General features: G+C 38.7%; 25 non-coding genes across 25 annotated transcripts; all 25 read right to left on the reverse strand.

Moving 5' to 3' along the window:
• Positions 1-170: 170 nt before the first annotated feature.
• On the reverse strand, positions 171-263 carry TRNAI-UAU (transfer RNA isoleucine (anticodon UAU)). The gene is given in 2 exon segments: positions 171-206; positions 226-263. It is a non-coding gene; the product is annotated as a tRNA-Ile (tRNA).
• A 938-nt stretch (positions 264-1201) lies between these two features.
• Positions 1202-1294, reverse strand: TRNAI-UAU (transfer RNA isoleucine (anticodon UAU)). Its single transcript is given in 2 exon segments — positions 1202-1237; positions 1257-1294. It is a non-coding gene; the product is annotated as a tRNA-Ile (tRNA).
• Positions 1295-1909: 615 nt separating this feature from the next.
• Positions 1910-1982, reverse strand: TRNAR-CCU (transfer RNA arginine (anticodon CCU)). Its single transcript has one exon. It is a non-coding gene; the product is annotated as a tRNA-Arg (tRNA).
• A 249-nt stretch (positions 1983-2231) lies between these two features.
• TRNAI-UAU (transfer RNA isoleucine (anticodon UAU)) lies at positions 2232-2324 on the reverse strand. The gene is given in 2 exon segments: positions 2232-2267; positions 2287-2324. It is a non-coding gene; the product is annotated as a tRNA-Ile (tRNA).
• A 616-nt stretch (positions 2325-2940) lies between these two features.
• TRNAR-CCU (transfer RNA arginine (anticodon CCU)) lies at positions 2941-3013 on the reverse strand. The gene has a single exon. It is a non-coding gene; the product is annotated as a tRNA-Arg (tRNA).
• Positions 3014-3262: 249 nt separating this feature from the next.
• On the reverse strand, positions 3263-3355 carry TRNAI-UAU (transfer RNA isoleucine (anticodon UAU)). Its single transcript is given in 2 exon segments — positions 3263-3298; positions 3318-3355. It is a non-coding gene; the product is annotated as a tRNA-Ile (tRNA).
• Positions 3356-3970: 615 nt separating this feature from the next.
• TRNAR-CCU (transfer RNA arginine (anticodon CCU)) lies at positions 3971-4043 on the reverse strand. The gene has a single exon. It is a non-coding gene; the product is annotated as a tRNA-Arg (tRNA).
• A 249-nt stretch (positions 4044-4292) lies between these two features.
• TRNAI-UAU (transfer RNA isoleucine (anticodon UAU)) lies at positions 4293-4385 on the reverse strand. The gene is given in 2 exon segments: positions 4293-4328; positions 4348-4385. It is a non-coding gene; the product is annotated as a tRNA-Ile (tRNA).
• Positions 4386-5001: 616 nt separating this feature from the next.
• On the reverse strand, positions 5002-5074 carry TRNAR-CCU (transfer RNA arginine (anticodon CCU)). The gene has a single exon. It is a non-coding gene; the product is annotated as a tRNA-Arg (tRNA).
• Positions 5075-5323: 249 nt separating this feature from the next.
• Positions 5324-5416, reverse strand: TRNAI-UAU (transfer RNA isoleucine (anticodon UAU)). Its single transcript is given in 2 exon segments — positions 5324-5359; positions 5379-5416. It is a non-coding gene; the product is annotated as a tRNA-Ile (tRNA).
• A 615-nt stretch (positions 5417-6031) lies between these two features.
• Positions 6032-6104, reverse strand: TRNAR-CCU (transfer RNA arginine (anticodon CCU)). The gene has a single exon. It is a non-coding gene; the product is annotated as a tRNA-Arg (tRNA).
• A 249-nt stretch (positions 6105-6353) lies between these two features.
• Positions 6354-6446, reverse strand: TRNAI-UAU (transfer RNA isoleucine (anticodon UAU)). Its single transcript is given in 2 exon segments — positions 6354-6389; positions 6409-6446. It is a non-coding gene; the product is annotated as a tRNA-Ile (tRNA).
• Positions 6447-7061: 615 nt separating this feature from the next.
• Positions 7062-7134, reverse strand: TRNAR-CCU (transfer RNA arginine (anticodon CCU)). Its single transcript has one exon. It is a non-coding gene; the product is annotated as a tRNA-Arg (tRNA).
• Positions 7135-7383: 249 nt separating this feature from the next.
• Positions 7384-7476, reverse strand: TRNAI-UAU (transfer RNA isoleucine (anticodon UAU)). Its single transcript is given in 2 exon segments — positions 7384-7419; positions 7439-7476. It is a non-coding gene; the product is annotated as a tRNA-Ile (tRNA).
• A 616-nt stretch (positions 7477-8092) lies between these two features.
• On the reverse strand, positions 8093-8165 carry TRNAR-CCU (transfer RNA arginine (anticodon CCU)). Its single transcript has one exon. It is a non-coding gene; the product is annotated as a tRNA-Arg (tRNA).
• A 249-nt stretch (positions 8166-8414) lies between these two features.
• TRNAI-UAU (transfer RNA isoleucine (anticodon UAU)) lies at positions 8415-8507 on the reverse strand. Its single transcript is given in 2 exon segments — positions 8415-8450; positions 8470-8507. It is a non-coding gene; the product is annotated as a tRNA-Ile (tRNA).
• A 615-nt stretch (positions 8508-9122) lies between these two features.
• Positions 9123-9195, reverse strand: TRNAR-CCU (transfer RNA arginine (anticodon CCU)). Its single transcript has one exon. It is a non-coding gene; the product is annotated as a tRNA-Arg (tRNA).
• Positions 9196-9444: 249 nt separating this feature from the next.
• TRNAI-UAU (transfer RNA isoleucine (anticodon UAU)) lies at positions 9445-9537 on the reverse strand. Its single transcript is given in 2 exon segments — positions 9445-9480; positions 9500-9537. It is a non-coding gene; the product is annotated as a tRNA-Ile (tRNA).
• A 938-nt stretch (positions 9538-10475) lies between these two features.
• TRNAI-UAU (transfer RNA isoleucine (anticodon UAU)) lies at positions 10476-10568 on the reverse strand. Its single transcript is given in 2 exon segments — positions 10476-10511; positions 10531-10568. It is a non-coding gene; the product is annotated as a tRNA-Ile (tRNA).
• Positions 10569-11183: 615 nt separating this feature from the next.
• Positions 11184-11256, reverse strand: TRNAR-CCU (transfer RNA arginine (anticodon CCU)). Its single transcript has one exon. It is a non-coding gene; the product is annotated as a tRNA-Arg (tRNA).
• Positions 11257-11505: 249 nt separating this feature from the next.
• TRNAI-UAU (transfer RNA isoleucine (anticodon UAU)) lies at positions 11506-11598 on the reverse strand. Its single transcript is given in 2 exon segments — positions 11506-11541; positions 11561-11598. It is a non-coding gene; the product is annotated as a tRNA-Ile (tRNA).
• Positions 11599-12214: 616 nt separating this feature from the next.
• On the reverse strand, positions 12215-12287 carry TRNAR-CCU (transfer RNA arginine (anticodon CCU)). Its single transcript has one exon. It is a non-coding gene; the product is annotated as a tRNA-Arg (tRNA).
• Positions 12288-12536: 249 nt separating this feature from the next.
• On the reverse strand, positions 12537-12629 carry TRNAI-UAU (transfer RNA isoleucine (anticodon UAU)). Its single transcript is given in 2 exon segments — positions 12537-12572; positions 12592-12629. It is a non-coding gene; the product is annotated as a tRNA-Ile (tRNA).
• Positions 12630-13244: 615 nt separating this feature from the next.
• Positions 13245-13317, reverse strand: TRNAR-CCU (transfer RNA arginine (anticodon CCU)). The gene has a single exon. It is a non-coding gene; the product is annotated as a tRNA-Arg (tRNA).
• Positions 13318-13566: 249 nt separating this feature from the next.
• Positions 13567-13659, reverse strand: TRNAI-UAU (transfer RNA isoleucine (anticodon UAU)). The gene is given in 2 exon segments: positions 13567-13602; positions 13622-13659. It is a non-coding gene; the product is annotated as a tRNA-Ile (tRNA).
• Between the last annotated feature and the right edge of the window lie 95 nt (positions 13660-13754).

Below are 13754 nucleotides of genomic sequence, written 5' to 3' on the forward strand. Positions count from 1 at the left end.
GTTCTTGTTTGCAAACTGCAAACTATCTGAAAAACATGGGTGCAGAAGCCAGAAGACATGAAAGCAAAAGAACTAGGCACGTTTCCCCAATGATCATGTTTTGATGCGATGGTGAACCATGAGAGACTTTCTTTGGCAATTGACAAAAATGGATGAAAAGAGGAAAACAATGCTCCAAGTGAGGCTCGAACTCACAACCTCGGCATTGCTCAACAGTTACTGCTTTATAAGTACCGCGCGCTGACCGATTGCGCCACTGGAGCTCTGCTTGGTGTCTGGAAGCTTGCCTTTTCTGCATCTGTTTCCGAAACCAGTAAACTATGGGAATGTTTGAAGTTAGGAGGCTCTTATAGTATTATACTTCAAGTCATGCATTTCCATTTTTTTTATAAAATGAAGTCATACTCTCTACTTTGCTAGCAGGTTTTTTGTTGAAACTGAAATTCCAAATGTTCTCATGGTGTTATACGTTTACTAAGAATTTTGAACTCTAAATGTGTACCAATTAACAGAAGAATATCATCGTGTTTTATTAAATCAAAAGTCGCTATGCTTGCTAATCATTCAGTTGAAAACTTTTCTGTATCTGGATTGTTGTTCACTGTGAATGTGTTTGTGTTGCGGCATAAATGAATAGTAAATGAGTGTATTTTGATTTGACTGTATAACGGAAATTACTGACCCTTTCAAAGCAGTGGAAATGCATGGCGATTCTTGGGACTTAAAGTTGTCATTGTATGTTTAATGTGCTATCAGAATTCCCAAGATCTTTTGAACAAGCATATGGGACCATTAAGAAATGAAGAAGATGGTTGAGCACTTTAAATCTGGAAGTAAAATAGAGCATGTGTGTGTGCTTTGGTAATCAACAGCCTCAAACACCCCAGATGGGACTCGAACCCACAATCCCTGGCTTAGGAGGCCAGTGCCTTATCCATTAGGTCACTGGGGCTGAACGAGATATAGCTGAGCACTTAGTTTTTTTTTCTTTTCCAAACAAATCAGTTACTACAATTTGATTTCTAAGAAATGTTCTTGTTTGCAAACTGCAAACTATCTGAAAAACATGGGTGCAGAAGCCAGAAGACATGAAAGCAAAAGAACTAGGCACGTTTCCCCAATGATCATGTTTTGATGCGATGGTGAACCATGAGAGACTTTCTTTGGCAATTGACAAAAATGGATGAAAAGTGGAAAACAATGCTCCAGGTGAGGCTCGAACTCACAACCTCGGCATTGCTCAACAGTTACTGCTTTATAAGTACCGCGCGCTGACCGATTGCGCCACTGGAGCTCTGCTTGGTGTCTGGAAGCTTGCCTTTTTTGCGTCTGTTTCCGAAACCAGTAAACTATGGGAATGTTTGAAGTTAGGAGGCTCTTATAGTATTATACTTCAAGTCATGCATTTCCATTTTTTTATAAAATGAAGTCATACTCTCTACTTTGCTAGCAGGTTTTTTGTTGAAACTGAAATTCCAAATGTTCTCATGGTGTTATACGTTTACTAAGAATTTTGAACTCTAAATGTGTACCAATTAACAGAAGAATATCATCGTGTTTTATTAAATCAAAAGTCGCTATGCTTGCTAATCATTCAGTTGAAAACTTTTCTGTATCTGGATTGTTGTTCACTGTGAATGTGTTTGTGTTGCGGCATAAATGAATAGTAAATGAGTGTATTTTGATTTGACTGTATAACGGAAATGACTGACCCTTTCAAAGCAGTGGAAATGCATGGCGATTCTTGGGACTTAAAGTTGTCATTGTATGTTTAATGTGCTATCAGAATTCCCAAGATCTTTTGAACAAGCATATGGGACCATTAAGAAATGAAGAAGATGGTTGAGCACTTTAAATCTGGAAGTAAAATAAAGCATGTGTGTGTGCTTTGGTAATCAACAGCCTCAAACACCCCAGATGGGACTCGAACCCACAATCCCTGGCTTAGGAGGCCAGTGCCTTATCCATTAGGCCACTGGGGCTGAACGAGTTATAGCTGAGCACTTAGTTTTTTTTTCTTTTCCAAACAAATCAGTTACTACAATTTGATTTCTAAGAAATGTTCTTGTTTGCAAACTGCAAACTATCTGAAAAACATGGGTGCAGAAGCCAGAAGACATGAAAGCAAAAGAACTAAGCACGTTTCCCCAATGATCATGTTTTGATGCGATGGTGAACCATGAGAGACTTTCTTTGGCAATTGACAAAAATGGATGAAAAGAGGAAAACAATGCTCCAAGTGAGGCTCGAACTCACAACCTCGGCATTGCTCAACAGTTACTGCTTTATAAGTACCGCGCGCTGACCGATTGCGCCACTGGAGCTCTGCTTGGTGTCTGGAAGCTTGCCTTTTTTGCGTCTGTTTCCGAAACCATTAAACTATGGGAATGTTTGAAGTTAGGAGGCTCTTATAGTATTATACTTCAAGTCATGCATTTCCATTTTTTTTATAAAATGAAGTCATACTCTCTACTTTGCTAGCAGGTTTTTTGTTGAAACTGAAATTCCAAATGTTCTCATGGTGTTATACGTTTACTAAGAATTTTGAACTCTAAATGTGTACCAATTAACAGAAGAATATCATCGTGTTTTATTAAATCAAAAGTAGCTATGCTTGCTAATCATTCAGTTGAAAACTTTTCTGTATCTGGATTGTTGTTCACTGTGAATGTGTTTGTGTTGCGGCATAAATGAATAGTAAATGAGTGTATTTTGATTTGACTGTATAACGGAAATGACTGACCCTTTCAAAGCAGTGGAAATGCATGGCGATTCTTGGGACTTAAAGTTGTCATTGTATGTTTAATGTGCTATCAGAATTCCCAAGATCTTTTGAACAAGCATATGGGACCATTAAGAAATGAAGAAAACGGTTGAGCACTTTAAATCTGGAAGTAAAATAGAGCATGTGTGTGTGCTTTGGTAATCAACAGCCTCAAACACCCCAGATGGGACTCGAACCCACAATCCCTGGCTTAGGAGGCCAGTGCCTTATCCATTAGGCCACTGGGGCTGAACGAGATATAACTGAGCACTTCGTTTTTTTTTCTTTTCCAAACAAATCAGTTACTACAATTTGATTTCTAAGAAATGTTCTTGTTTGCAAACTGCAAACTATCTGAAAAACATGGGTGCAGAAGCCAGAAGACATGAAAGCAAAAGAACTAGGCACGTTTCCCCAATGATCATGTTTTGATGCGATGGTGAACCATGAGAGACTTTCTTTGGCAATTGACAAAAATGGATGAAAAGTGGAAAACAATGCTCCAGGTGAGGCTCGAACTCACAACCTCGGCATTGCTCAACAGTTACTGCTTTATAAGTACCGCGCGCTGACCGATTGCGCCACTGGAGCTCTGCTTGGTGTCTGGAAGCTTGCCTTTTTTGCGTCTGTTTCCGAAACCAGTAAACTATGGGAATGTTTGAAGTTAGGAGGCTCTTATAGTATTATACTTCAAGTCATGCATTTCCATTTTTTTATAAAATGAAGTCATACTCTCTACTTTGCTAGCAGGTTTTTTGTTGAAACTGAAATTCCAAATGTTCTCATGGTGTTATACGTTTACTAAGAATTTTGAACTCTAAATGTGTACCAATTAACAGAAGAATATCATCGTGTTTTATTAAATCAAAAGTCGCTATGCTTGCTAATCATTCAGTTGAAAACTTTTCTGTATCTGGATTGTTGTTCACTGTGAATGTGTTTGTGTTGCGGCATAAATGAATAGTAAATGAGTGTATTTTGATTTGACTGTATAACGGAAATGACTGACCCTTTCAAAGCAGTGGAAATGCATGGCGATTCTTGGGACTTAAAGTTGTCATTGTATGTTTAATGTGCTATCAGAATTCCCAAGATCTTTTGAACAAGCATATGGGACCATTAAGAAATGAAGAAGATGGTTGAGCACTTTAAATCTGGAAGTAAAATAAAGCATGTGTGTGTGCTTTGGTAATCAACAGCCTCAAACACCCCAGATGGGACTCGAACCCACAATCCCTGGCTTAGGAGGCCAGTGCCTTATCCATTAGGCCACTGGGGCTGAACGAGTTATAGCTGAGCACTTAGTTTTTTTTTCTTTTCCAAACAAATCAGTTACTACAATTTGATTTCTAAGAAATGTTCTTGTTTGCAAACTGCAAACTATCTGAAAAACATGGGTGCAGAAGCCAGAAGACATGAAAGCAAAAGAACTAAGCACGTTTCCCCAATGATCATGTTTTGATGCGATGGTGAACCATGAGAGACTTTCTTTGGCAATTGACAAAAATGGATGAAAAGAGGAAAACAATGCTCCAAGTGAGGCTCGAACTCACAACCTCGGCATTGCTCAACAGTTACTGCTTTATAAGTACCGCGCGCTGACCGATTGCGCCACTGGAGCTCTGCTTGGTGTCTGGAAGCTTGCCTTTTTTGCGTCTGTTTCCGAAACCATTAAACTATGGGAATGTTTGAAGTTAGGAGGCTCTTATAGTATTATACTTCAAGTCATGCATTTCCATTTTTTTTATAAAATGAAGTCATACTCTCTACTTTGCTAGCAGGTTTTTTGTTGAAACTGAAATTCCAAATGTTCTCATGGTGTTATACGTTTACTAAGAATTTTGAACTCTAAATGTGTACCAATTAACAGAAGAATATCATCGTGTTTTATTAAATCAAAAGTAGCTATGCTTGCTAATCATTCAGTTGAAAACTTTTCTGTATCTGGATTGTTGTTCACTGTGAATGTGTTTGTGTTGCGGCATAAATGAATAGTAAATGAGTGTATTTTGATTTGACTGTATAACGGAAATGACTGACCCTTTCAAAGCAGTGGAAATGCATGGCGATTCTTGGGACTTAAAGTTGTCATTGTATGTTTAATGTGCTATCAGAATTCCCAAGATCTTTTGAACAAGCATATGGGACCATTAAGAAATGAAGAAAACGGTTGAGCACTTTAAATCTGGAAGTAAAATAGAGCATGTGTGTGTGCTTTGGTAATCAACAGCCTCAAACACCCCAGATGGGACTCGAACCCACAATCCCTGGCTTAGGAGGCCAGTGCCTTATCCATTAGGCCACTGGGGCTGAACGAGATATAACTGAGCACTTCGTTTTTTTTTCTTTTCCAAACAAATCAGTTACTACAATTTGATTTCTAAGAAATGTTCTTGTTTGCAAACTGCAAACTATCTGAAAAACATGGGTGCAGAAGCCAGAAGACATGAAAGCAAAAGAACTAGGCACGTTTCCCCAATGATCATGTTTTGATGCGATGGTGAACCATGAGAGACTTTCTTTGGCAATTGACAAAAATGGATGAAAAGTGGAAAACAATGCTCCAGGTGAGGCTCGAACTCACAACCTCGGCATTGCTCAACAGTTACTGCTTTATAAGTACCGCGCGCTGACCGATTGCGCCACTGGAGCTCTGCTTGGTGTCTGGAAGCTTGCCTTTTTTGCGTCTGTTTCCGAAACCAGTAAACTATGGGAATGTTTGAAGTTAGGAGGCTCTTATAGTATTATACTTCAAGTCATGCATTTCCATTTTTTTATAAAATGAAGTCATACTCTCTACTTTGCTAGCAGGTTTTTTGTTGAAACTGAAATTCCAAATGTTCTCATGGTGTTATACGTTTACTAAGAATTTTGAACTCTAAATGTGTACCAATTAACAGAAGAATATCATCGTGTTTTATTAAATCAAAAGTCGCTATGCTTGCTAATCATTCAGTTGAAAACTTTTCTGTATCTGGATTGTTGTTCACTGTGAATGTGTTTGTGTTGCGGCATAAATGAATAGTAAATGAGTGTATTTTGATTTGACTGTATAACGGAAATGACTGACCCTTTCAAAGCAGTGGAAATGCATGGCGATTCTTGGGACTTAAAGTTGTCATTGTATGTTTAATGTGCTATCAGAATTCCCAAGATCTTTTGAACAAGCATATGGGACCATTAAGAAATGAAGAAGATGGTTGAGCACTTTAAATCTGGAAGTAAAATAGAGCATGTGTGTGTGCTTTGGTAATCAACAGCCTCAAACACCCCAGATGGGACTCGAACCCACAATCCCTGGCTTAGGAGGCCAGTGCCTTATCCATTAGGCCACTGGGGCTGAACGAGATATAGCTGAGCACTTAGTTTTTTTTTCTTTTCCAAACAAATCAGTTACTACAATTTGATTTCTAAGAAATGTTCTTGTTTGCAAACTGCAAACTATCTGAAAAACATGGGTGCAGAAGCCAGAAGACATGAAAGCAAAAGAACTAGGCACGTTTCCCCAATGATCATGTTTTGATGCGATGGTGAACCATGAGAGACTTTCTTTGGCAATTGACAAAAATGGATGAAAAGTGGAAAACAATGCTCCAGGTGAGGCTCGAACTCACAACCTCGGCATTGCTCAACAGTTACTGCTTTATAAGTACCGCGCGCTGACCGATTGCGCCACTGGAGCTCTGCTTGGTGTCTGGAAGCTTGCCTTTTTTGCGTCTGTTTCCGAAACCAGTAAACTATGGGAATGTTTGAAGTTAGGAGGCTCTTATAGTATTATACTTCAAGTCATGCATTTCCATTTTTTTATAAAATGAAGTCATACTCTCTACTTTGCTAGCAGGTTTTTTGTTGAAACTGAAATTCCAAATGTTCTCATGGTGTTATACGTTTACTAAGAATTTTGAACTCTAAATGTGTACCAATTAACAGAAGAATATCATCGTGTTTTATTAAATCAAAAGTCGCTATGCTTGCTAATCATTCAGTTGAAAACTTTTCTGTATCTGGATTGTTGTTCACTGTGAATGTGTTTGTGTTGCGGCATAAATGAATAGTAAATGAGTGTATTTTGATTTGACTGTATAACGGAAATGACTGACCCTTTCAAAGCAGTGGAAATGCATGGCGATTCTTGGGACTTAAAGTTGTCATTGTATGTTTAATGTGCTATCAGAATTCCCAAGATCTTTTGAACAAGCATATGGGACCATTAAGAAATGAAGAAGATGGTTGAGCACTTTAAATCTGGAAGTAAAATAAAGCATGTGTGTGTGCTTTGGTAATCAACAGCCTCAAACACCCCAGATGGGACTCGAACCCACAATCCCTGGCTTAGGAGGCCAGTGCCTTATCCATTAGGCCACTGGGGCTGAACGAGTTATAGCTGAGCACTTAGTTTTTTTTTCTTTTCCAAACAAATCAGTTACTACAATTTGATTTCTAAGAAATGTTCTTGTTTGCAAACTGCAAACTATCTGAAAAACATGGGTGCAGAAGCCAGAAGACATGAAAGCAAAAGAACTAAGCACGTTTCCCCAATGATCATGTTTTGATGCGATGGTGAACCATGAGAGACTTTCTTTGGCAATTGACAAAAATGGATGAAAAGAGGAAAACAATGCTCCAAGTGAGGCTCGAACTCACAACCTCGGCATTGCTCAACAGTTACTGCTTTATAAGTACCGCGCGCTGACCGATTGCGCCACTGGAGCTCTGCTTGGTGTCTGGAAGCTTGCCTTTTTTGCGTCTGTTTCCGAAACCATTAAACTATGGGAATGTTTGAAGTTAGGAGGCTCTTATAGTATTATACTTCAAGTCATGCATTTCCATTTTTTTTATAAAATGAAGTCATACTCTCTACTTTGCTAGCAGGTTTTTTGTTGAAACTGAAATTCCAAATGTTCTCATGGTGTTATACGTTTACTAAGAATTTTGAACTCTAAATGTGTACCAATTAACAGAAGAATATCATCGTGTTTTATTAAATCAAAAGTAGCTATGCTTGCTAATCATTCAGTTGAAAACTTTTCTGTATCTGGATTGTTGTTCACTGTGAATGTGTTTGTGTTGCGGCATAAATGAATAGTAAATGAGTGTATTTTGATTTGACTGTATAACGGAAATGACTGACCCTTTCAAAGCAGTGGAAATGCATGGCGATTCTTGGGACTTAAAGTTGTCATTGTATGTTTAATGTGCTATCAGAATTCCCAAGATCTTTTGAACAAGCATATGGGACCATTAAGAAATGAAGAAAACGGTTGAGCACTTTAAATCTGGAAGTAAAATAGAGCATGTGTGTGTGCTTTGGTAATCAACAGCCTCAAACACCCCAGATGGGACTCGAACCCACAATCCCTGGCTTAGGAGGCCAGTGCCTTATCCATTAGGCCACTGGGGCTGAACGAGATATAACTGAGCACTTCGTTTTTTTTTCTTTTCCAAACAAATCAGTTACTACAATTTGATTTCTAAGAAATGTTCTTGTTTGCAAACTGCAAACTATCTGAAAAACATGGGTGCAGAAGCCAGAAGACATGAAAGCAAAAGAACTAGGCACGTTTCCCCAATGATCATGTTTTGATGCGATGGTGAACCATGAGAGACTTTCTTTGGCAATTGACAAAAATGGATGAAAAGTGGAAAACAATGCTCCAGGTGAGGCTCGAACTCACAACCTCGGCATTGCTCAACAGTTACTGCTTTATAAGTACCGCGCGCTGACCGATTGCGCCACTGGAGCTCTGCTTGGTGTCTGGAAGCTTGCCTTTTTTGCGTCTGTTTCCGAAACCAGTAAACTATGGGAATGTTTGAAGTTAGGAGGCTCTTATAGTATTATACTTCAAGTCATGCATTTCCATTTTTTTATAAAATGAAGTCATACTCTCTACTTTGCTAGCAGGTTTTTTGTTGAAACTGAAATTCCAAATGTTCTCATGGTGTTATACGTTTACTAAGAATTTTGAACTCTAAATGTGTACCAATTAACAGAAGAATATCATCGTGTTTTATTAAATCAAAAGTCGCTATGCTTGCTAATCATTCAGTTGAAAACTTTTCTGTATCTGGATTGTTGTTCACTGTGAATGTGTTTGTGTTGCGGCATAAATGAATAGTAAATGAGTGTATTTTGATTTGACTGTATAACGGAAATGACTGACCCTTTCAAAGCAGTGGAAATGCATGGCGATTCTTGGGACTTAAAGTTGTCATTGTATGTTTAATGTGCTATCAGAATTCCCAAGATCTTTTGAACAAGCATATGGGACCATTAAGAAATGAAGAAGATGGTTGAGCACTTTAAATCTGGAAGTAAAATAGAGCATGTGTGTGTGCTTTGGTAATCAACAGCCTCAAACACCCCAGATGGGACTCGAACCCACAATCCCTGGCTTAGGAGGCCAGTGCCTTATCCATTAGGCCACTGGGGCTGAACGAGATATAGCTGAGCACTTAGTTTTTTTTTCTTTTCCAAACAAATCAGTTACTACAATTTGATTTCTAAGAAATGTTCTTGTTTGCAAACTGCAAACTATCTGAAAAACATGGGTGCAGAAGCCAGAAGACATGAAAGCAAAAGAACTAGGCACGTTTCCCCAATGATCATGTTTTGATGCGATGGTGAACCATGAGAGACTTTCTTTGGCAATTGACAAAAATGGATGAAAAGTGGAAAACAATGCTCCAGGTGAGGCTCGAACTCACAACCTCGGCATTGCTCAACAGTTACTGCTTTATAAGTACCGCGCGCTGACCGATTGCGCCACTGGAGCTCTGCTTGGTGTCTGGAAGCTTGCCTTTTTTGCATCTGTTTCCGAAACCAGTAAACTATGGGAATGTTTGAAGTTAGGAGGCTCTTATAGTATTATACTTCAAGTCATGCATTTCCATTTTTTTTATAAAATGAAGTCATACTCTCTACTTTGCTAGCAGGTTTTTTGTTGAAACTGAAATTCCAAATGTTCTCATGGTGTTATACGTTTACTAAGAATTTTGAACTCTAAATGTGTACCAATTAACAGAAGAATATCATCGTGTTTTATTAAATCAAAAGTCGCTATGCTTGCTAATCATTCAGTTGAAAACTTTTCTGTATCTGGATTGTTGTTCACTGTGAATGTGTTTGTGTTGCGGCATAAATGAATAGTAAATGAGTGTATTTTGATTTGACTGTATAACGGAAATTACTGACCCTTTCAAAGCAGTGGAAATGCATGGCGATTCTTGGGACTTAAAGTTGTCATTGTATGTTTAATGTGCTATCAGAATTCCCAAGATCTTTTGAACAAGCATATGGGACCATTAAGAAATGAAGAAGATGGTTGAGCACTTTAAATCTGGAAGTAAAATAGAGCATGTGTGTGTGCTTTGGTAATCAACAGCCTCAAACACCCCAGATGGGACTCGAACCCACAATCCCTGGCTTAGGAGGCCAGTGCCTTATCCATTAGGTCACTGGGGCTGAACGAGATATAGCTGAGCACTTAGTTTTTTTTTCTTTTCCAAACAAATCAGTTACTACAATTTGATTTCTAAGAAATGTTCTTGTTTGCAAACTGCAAACTATCTGAAAAACATGGGTGCAGAAGCCAGAAGACATGAAAGCAAAAGAACTAGGCACGTTTCCCCAATGATCATGTTTTGATGCGATGGTGAACCATGAGAGACTTTCTTTGGCAATTGACAAAAATGGATGAAAAGTGGAAAACAATGCTCCAGGTGAGGCTCGAACTCACAACCTCGGCATTGCTCAACAGTTACTGCTTTATAAGTACCGCGCGCTGACCGATTGCGCCACTGGAGCTCTGCTTGGTGTCTGGAAGCTTGCCTTTTTTGCGTCTGTTTCCGAAACCAGTAAACTATGGGAATGTTTGAAGTTAGGAGGCTCTTATAGTATTATACTTCAAGTCATGCATTTCCATTTTTTTATAAAATGAAGTCATACTCTCTACTTTGCTAGCAGGTTTTTTGTTGAAACTGAAATTCCAAATGTTCTCATGGTGTTATACGTTTACTAAGAATTTTGAACTCTAAATGTGTACCAATTAACAGAAGAATATCATCGTGTTTTATTAAATCAAAAGTCGCTATGCTTGCTAATCATTCAGTTGAAAACTTTTCTGTATCTGGATTGTTGTTCACTGTGAATGTGTTTGTGTTGCGGCATAAATGAATAGTAAATGAGTGTATTTTGATTTGACTGTATAACGGAAATGACTGACCCTTTCAAAGCAGTGGAAATGCATGGCGATTCTTGGGACTTAAAGTTGTCATTGTATGTTTAATGTGCTATCAGAATTCCCAAGATCTTTTGAACAAGCATATGGGACCATTAAGAAATGAAGAAGATGGTTGAGCACTTTAAATCTGGAAGTAAAATAAAGCATGTGTGTGTGCTTTGGTAATCAACAGCCTCAAACACCCCAGATGGGACTCGAACCCACAATCCCTGGCTTAGGAGGCCAGTGCCTTATCCATTAGGCCACTGGGGCTGAACGAGTTATAGCTGAGCACTTAGTTTTTTTTTCTTTTCCAAACAAATCAGTTACTACAATTTGATTTCTAAGAAATGTTCTTGTTTGCAAACTGCAAACTATCTGAAAAACATGGGTGCAGAAGCCAGAAGACATGAAAGCAAAAGAACTAAGCACGTTTCCCCAATGATCATGTTTTGATGCGATGGTGAACCATGAGAGACTTTCTTTGGCAATTGACAAAAATGGATGAAAAGAGGAAAACAATGCTCCAAGTGAGGCTCGAACTCACAACCTCGGCATTGCTCAACAGTTACTGCTTTATAAGTACCGCGCGCTGACCGATTGCGCCACTGGAGCTCTGCTTGGTGTCTGGAAGCTTGCCTTTTTTGCGTCTGTTTCCGAAACCATTAAACTATGGGAATGTTTGAAGTTAGGAGGCTCTTATAGTATTATACTTCAAGTCATGCATTTCCATTTTTTTTATAAAATGAAGTCATACTCTCTACTTTGCTAGCAGGTTTTTTGTTGAAACTGAAATTCCAAATGTTCTCATGGTGTTATACGTTTACTAAGAATTTTGAACTCTAAATGTGTACCAATTAACAGAAGAATATCATCGTGTTTTATTAAATCAAAAGTAGCTATGCTTGCTAATCATTCAGTTGAAAACTTTTCTGTATCTGGATTGTTGTTCACTGTGAATGTGTTTGTGTTGCGGCATAAATGAATAGTAAATGAGTGTATTTTGATTTGACTGTATAACGGAAATGACTGACCCTTTCAAAGCAGTGGAAATGCATGGCGATTCTTGGGACTTAAAGTTGTCATTGTATGTTTAATGTGCTATCAGAATTCCCAAGATCTTTTGAACAAGCATATGGGACCATTAAGAAATGAAGAAAACGGTTGAGCACTTTAAATCTGGAAGTAAAATAGAGCATGTGTGTGTGCTTTGGTAATCAACAGCCTCAAACACCCCAGATGGGACTCGAACCCACAATCCCTGGCTTAGGAGGCCAGTGCCTTATCCATTAGGCCACTGGGGCTGAACGAGATATAACTGAGCACTTCGTTTTTTTTTCTTTTCCAAACAAATCAGTTACTACAATTTGATTTCTAAGAAATGTTCTTGTTTGCAAACTGCAAACTATCTGAAAAACATGGGTGCAGAAGCCAGAAGACATGAAAGCAAAAGAACTAGGCACGTTTCCCCAATGATCATGTTTTGATGCGATGGTGAACCATGAGAGACTTTCTTTGGCAATTGACAAAAATGGATGAAAAGTGGAAAACAATGCTCCAGGTGAGGCTCGAACTCACAACCTCGGCATTGCTCAACAGTTACTGCTTTATAAGTACCGCGCGCTGACCGATTGCGCCACTGGAGCTCTGCTTGGTGTCTGGAAGCTTGCCTTTTTTGCGTCTGTTTCCGAAACCAGTAAACTATGGGAATGTTTGAAGTTAGGAGGCTCTTATAGTATTATACTTCAAGTCATGCATTTCCATTTTTTTATAAAATGAAGTCATACTCTCTACTTTGCTAGCAGGTTTTTTGTTGAAACTGAAATTCCAAATGTTCTCATGGTGTTATACGTTTACTAAGAATTTTGAACTCTAAATGTGTACCAATTAACAGAAGAATATCATCGTGTTTTATTAAATCAAAAGTCGCTATGCTTGCTAATCATTCAGTTGAAAACTTTTCTGTATCTGGATTGTTGTTCACTGTGAATGTGTTTGTGTTGCGGCATAAATGAATAGTAAATGAGTGTATTTTGATTTGACTGTATAACGGAAATGACTGACCCTTTCAAAGCAGTGGAAATGCATGGCGATTCTTGGGACTTAAAGTTGTCATTGTATGTTTAATGTGCTATCAGAATTCCCAAGATCTTTTGAACAAGCATATGGGACCATTAAGAAATGAAGAAGATGGTTGAGCACTTTAAATCTGGAAGTAAAATAGAGCATGTGTGTGTGCTTTGGTAATCAACAGCCTCAAACACCCCAGATGGGACTCGAACCCACAATCCCTGGCTTAGGAGGCCAGTGCCTTATCCATTAGGCCACTGGGGCTGAACGAGATATAGCTGAGCACTTAGTTTTTTTTTCTTTTCCAAACAAATCAGTTACTACAATTTGATTTCTAAGAAATGTTCTTGTTTGCAAACTGCAAACTATCTGAAAAACATGGGTGCAGAAGCCAGAAGACATGAAAGCAAAAGAACTAGGCACGTTTCCCCAATGATCATGTTTTGATGCGATGGTGAACCATGAGAGACTTTCTTTGGCAATTGACAAAAATGGATGAAAAGTGGAAAACAATGCTCCAGGTGAGGCTCGAACTCACAACCTCGGCATTGCTCAACAGTTACTGCTTTATAAGTACCGCGCGCTGACCGATTGCGCCACTGGAGCTCTGCTTGGTGTCTGGAAGCTTGCCTTTTTTGCGTCTGTTTCCGAAACCAGTAAACTATGGGAATGTTTGAAGTTAGGAGGCTCTTATAGTATTA

The sequence above is a fragment of the Engystomops pustulosus genome, unplaced genomic scaffold, assembly GCF_040894005.1.
Source record: "Engystomops pustulosus unplaced genomic scaffold, aEngPut4.maternal MAT_SCAFFOLD_308, whole genome shotgun sequence".
Lineage (NCBI taxonomy): Eukaryota > Metazoa > Chordata > Amphibia > Anura > Leptodactylidae > Engystomops > Engystomops pustulosus.